The sequence below is a fragment of the Penaeus monodon genome, chromosome 40, assembly GCF_015228065.2.
Source record: "Penaeus monodon isolate SGIC_2016 chromosome 40, NSTDA_Pmon_1, whole genome shotgun sequence".
NCBI lineage: Eukaryota > Metazoa > Arthropoda > Malacostraca > Decapoda > Penaeidae > Penaeus > Penaeus monodon.
Window position 1 is genome coordinate 12,685,120 of NC_051425.1, and position 5,000 is coordinate 12,690,119.

The 5,000-nt window shown below is 37.5% G+C and overlaps 1 protein-coding gene and 1 pseudogene across 2 annotated transcripts in view; one reads left to right on the top strand and one right to left on the bottom strand.

Moving 5' to 3' along the window:
• Positions 1-3,081, bottom strand: part of LOC119597911 (body wall muscle protein HR-29-like) — a 16,860-nt gene extending 13,779 nt beyond the window's left edge. The window contains exon 1 of one of the 2 annotated variants that reach the window (XM_037947578.1): positions 2,953-3,081. The gene's annotated coding sequence lies outside the window, so the exon portion shown is untranslated. Of the gene's footprint in view, positions 1-2,876 lie in introns of both variants that reach the window. The other variant, XM_037947579.1, reaches the window with a different exon arrangement.
• A 1,183-nt stretch (positions 3,082-4,264) lies between these two features.
• The window catches only part of LOC119597910, a 2,370-nt pseudogene continuing 1,634 nt past the window's right edge, over positions 4,265-5,000 (top strand).

The window sequence follows — 5,000 nt, forward strand, 5'->3', positions numbered from 1 at the left end:
AAAACAGTCGACGCGCGAGAGAATCGACCCCAAAGAAAAAGCTTGAGGCGCTTGTCTAACCTGAAAACCCTGGGGAGGAAACGTTCCAGCAAGCGACGGCGGAGGAGAAAAGGTGCTCACGCCCGGGTCGCTCCACTCTCACGTGGCTCGACAAAAAACCACTGGCCCCCAAAGGGAAACGATCGACGACAGCTGAAGAAGCTCAGGACAGCTGGGGGCCCTTCAGCCCAAGATCCACCCCGCGGGTTCCTCCTGGGCAAAAAGGTCCCTTCACCCACCACCTTCGGGGGGGACCCACCACGAGGAGGTCATTAGAGTTCTTGAACCTCATCATTTAAACTATCATTTGTTCCTTTACTTATTTCTTATAGAAGAAGAAAATCTTTTTTTGCTTTTAGGCTTTTTTCCAAATTTTTTTTTTTATAGTTACGTGTGTTTGATATTTTTATGAAAATATTTAGAAATACTATAAAAATTTCGAATGTAAAAAACCTCTTCCCTAACCTCTAACATCACATTACCTGTCTAACTAGAAGAAATTGGAGAAAATCTTCCGAAAAGTCAACGAATAACATTATGGTTAACAGAGAACTGATAAATTATGATGCTAAAGGCAGGAAAAGTAAATTATAGTGGAAAAATGGTTCATTATGATCTGAATATGTACTTACTCATAAATATGATTATGCATTTTTATATCTGTAAATATTAAATATTTATACAAACACGCACGCACTCCCATGTTTATATGTGCGGTTGTGTTTTTTTTCTATGTATATATATACACATATTTATGTATACATATAAATAAATAAATATATATAAATATATACACCTATTTATTTATCTATATATATATATACATATACTTCTAAATCCCTAAAGGAGATGGCATTGAAAGAGATGAGTATGTTAAATATTGCAATATGGCTCTTATATCTAAACATTATATAACAAACTTTCATATTTTTGCGATTTAGGTGAAAATAACCAGTACATACCTTAAATTGAAAAATATTCTTACGCAAGTCGTGTTAAAGTGCTTTAAGTCGTGTTATTTCTTAATTCTTCGTTGATATCCACCTGGACGAAATAGTGATTCTGAATGAATGTATTTATATAGAAAGTATGTGTTTATATATATATATATATATATATATATATAATATATATATATGGGAGGGTTGTGTTATGACCTGTAAATATCACTTCATTTAATATTGATATATTCTGTGAATTATTCATGCGGAACACATGCCCAGGTCATCCTTTTCATGTTAACACACGTTTCGCACAGAGACAAAGACCCACTGGCGTAGCAATATATATATGGGAGGGTTGTGTTATGACCTGTAAATATCACTTTATTTGATATTGATATATTCTGTGAATTATTCATGCGGAACTCTCATGAAATTACACACTCCCATACACACACACACACACTCCTTTACCTCCTCCTTCTATCCACTTACCCTACTCGTTACCTCATTTTTACCCTCTCTGCCACAATACTTTAACACAGGGCTATACGACCCTTGATGCCTGGCACTTCGGTTTGTTTCATTAACTATTACTAAAAACCTACGTGCCACTCCTTCACAGCCCTCAATTAGCCCCCATGCCAGTTTGTAATTGTTGGAGGTTTCTCTGCTGGAGAACCGAAGCCACGACAAAACGCATCTATTAAATCTATTAAATGCATCTATTAAATCAAATAAATTAAATAAAAGGAAAAAAAAGGAAAGAAAAGAAAGAAAAAATGAAAAGAAAAGAAAAAAGGAAAAAAAGGGAGGGAAAAAGAAAAAAAGAAAGGTAGAAGGTAAAGCAAAGAAAAAAAGGGGAAAAAAAGAAAAAAGAGGAAAAAAAGAAAAGAAAAGAAAAAAAAAAAGAAAACAAATCAAGTGCTTTTGGATTTTCCTCGCAACTATTTGACGGCAAATTACCAGGAGGTCCACAAGCAACCCGTTCCTTTTTTACCCTATATGCGTAAATGCAAATACACACACACACACAAAGATTCAAATATACATACATACAAAAAAAAAAAAAAAAAAAAAAAAAAATTCAAATGTACATATCAAAAAAAAAATCACAAAACGCAGCCCCCCCCCCCCCCCAAAAAAAAAGAAAAGAAAAAGCAAAGCGGCAACTTATGGGATTTTCTACGACGGACGGCTCAATAAAACTCTAATTGTAAAAAAAGAAGAAAAAAAAAGTTAATTCAAAGACAAATAAAACATTAATTACTGCAAATTATAATAGACAATAACATAATTACTGATAATTAATAATCAATAGACAATAACAATTAATTAAACATAATTACTGCAAAGAATCATTACATAAAACTAAAGATTGAAAATGATAGATAATGAAGAGGACGAAGATAAAAGGAGACGTAGAAGAAAAAGGAGAAGGAGGAAGAAGAAGAAGAAGAAGAAGAAGAAGAGGAGGAGGGATGAAGATGAAGATGAAGAAGAAGAAGAAGAAGAAGAAGAAGAAGACGAAGACGAAAAAGACAAAGAAGAAGAAGAAGAAGAAGAAGAAGACGAAGACGAAGAAGAAGACAAAGAAGAAGAAGAAGACAAAGAAGAAGAAGAAGACAAAGAAGAAGAAGAAGAAGAAGACAGAGAAGAAGAAAAAGAAGAAGAAGAGGAGGGATGAAGATGAAAGAGGAAGAAGAAAAGAAAAGATAATAAAATAAAATTTAAAAGAAAAAACAAAACAAAATAACAACAAAAACACCAACAACTTCAACAACAACAAAAAACTTTGCCCGAAAAATATTTTTAAAAAATACTAATCCAATGTGAACCTCGCCTTCAACTCTTTCAATATTCCTCAAAAAAATACGTAATGTCACTCATAATAACCTCTATTTCCCGCTGGTTACGAAGCCTGCGGATCCAAAACCTCACTCAGAATTGGAGAAGAAATAGAGATACTCACAAAAAATCGCGAAAATAAGTGACTTTTCGAAGGAAATTTTCGGACTAAAACTTTTTTGCAGACGATGGGGTTATATAGAGGAGGCTGTGTCCGGATGTCTGGAAGTGGCTTCGACTTAGGGTTCGGAAAAGGAGTATGTGCGTTTATTACTTTTTTTTTTTAAGATCAACAAAGTGAGTCAGTTAGATTTAATAATTTGGAAAGCTCTTTTCTTTCTTATAATCTTTTTTTTTCATGGGGGTGTTATGATTATATAGGAAATGGGGGGGGGAGTAGTTTATTCCGAAGTCGTGAGGAAGGCAATCGAATGAAGTGTTATCATAGAGAATGGGAAATATGAATAAATTTCTGACGCAATAAATACGTAGAGATGACGAAATTTCTGGAAATTTCTCAAATATATGATGGAAAAGGGATGATTATAAAAGTATTATAATTTATTGACAATTTCGAATTACTTTTATATATTAGAAAAAAAATCTCATCACATTCTCGAAGATTCAAGTAAATGTCTACCTCTTTCTATTTATCTTTCTTTATTACTCTCTGTCTCTCTCTCTCTCTCTCTCTCTCCTCTCTCTCTCTGTCCTCTCTCTCTCTCTCTCTCCTCTCTCTCTCTCTCTCCTCTCTCTCTCTCTCGCTCATTCTCTTTTTCTCTCTCTCTTCGTTTCTCTCTCTCTCCTTCCTCTCCCTCTCTCCCTTTCTCTCTCTCTCTCTCTCTCTCTCACTTTCTCTCTCTGTCTCACTTTCTCTCTCTCTCTCTCTCTCTCTCTCTCTCTCTCTCCCTTTCTCACTATCTCTCTTCTCTCTCTCTCTCTCTCTCACTATCTCTCTCACTATCTCTCTCTCTTTCTCTCTCTCTCTTGCAGTATATATATATATATATATATATATATATATATATAATATATATATACATACATATATATTATATACTTTTTGCATATATATATATATAAAATTATATATATATATATTGTATTATCATACATGATACTATGTATACATACATTATATGTATGTTAAACATAATATATAAAAATATATATATATAATATAATATAAAGTGTTGTGTGTGTGTGTGTGTTTGGGGGGTGTGTGTGTGTAGTGTGTGTGTGTGTGTGTGTATAAAAACACACACACACACAACAGGACGTAAATACACAAGGAAAATGTGTTATTATTCTTCAGTCATCCCTGCAACCGATCCGTTTTCTACGAAAGCGAACGAGAAGTTTCTGGAACGTTCTCCGATGTTCCCGAAATCTTTCGCTCGCATATAAAGCCAGCCGGGAACACAGTCGCGGCAGAATCACGCTCGCAACGAAACACGAAACAGAGAATAATTGGTGAGACGAAAGTGCAAGAATACTATACAGCAAGTGAATTATCAACGAGCAAACAGGCAAAGTGTTACTGAAATAATAACAGTTATCACGTTTACCAGAAGAGACATAGAAGACTTTCATAAGGTTCAGACGAGAGAAACCTGGCTGGATAACTACAAGCTATTTCCATACAAGAGAAGCCTTTAAGTGGAGTGCAGTTAGCAGAAGACAAGACGATGGCGAGTCCCGTGATCGGCATCGACCTGGGCACGACGTACTCGTGCGTGGGTGTGTTCCAGCAGGGCAAGGTGGAGATCGTGGCCAACGACCAGGGCAACAGGACCACCCCCTCGTACGTGGCCTTCAGCGACGAGGAGCGGCTGGTGGGCGACGCCGCCAAGAACCAGGCGGCCATGAACCCGTGCAACACCATCTTCGACGCCAAGAGACTGATCGGACGCAAGTTCGAGGACGCGGCCGTCCAGAGCGACCTGAAGCACTGGCCGTTCCGGGTGGTGAGCGAGGCCGGCAAGGCCAAGATGAGCGTGCGCTTCAAGGGCGAGGAGAAGAGCTTCAGCCCGGAGGAGATCTCGTCCATGGTGCTGGCCAAGATGAAGGAGACGGCGGAGGCGTACCTGGGCCGCAAGGTGCGCGACGCCGTGGTCACCGTGCCCGCCTACTTCAACGACTCTCAGCGGCAGGCCACCAAGGACGCCGGCA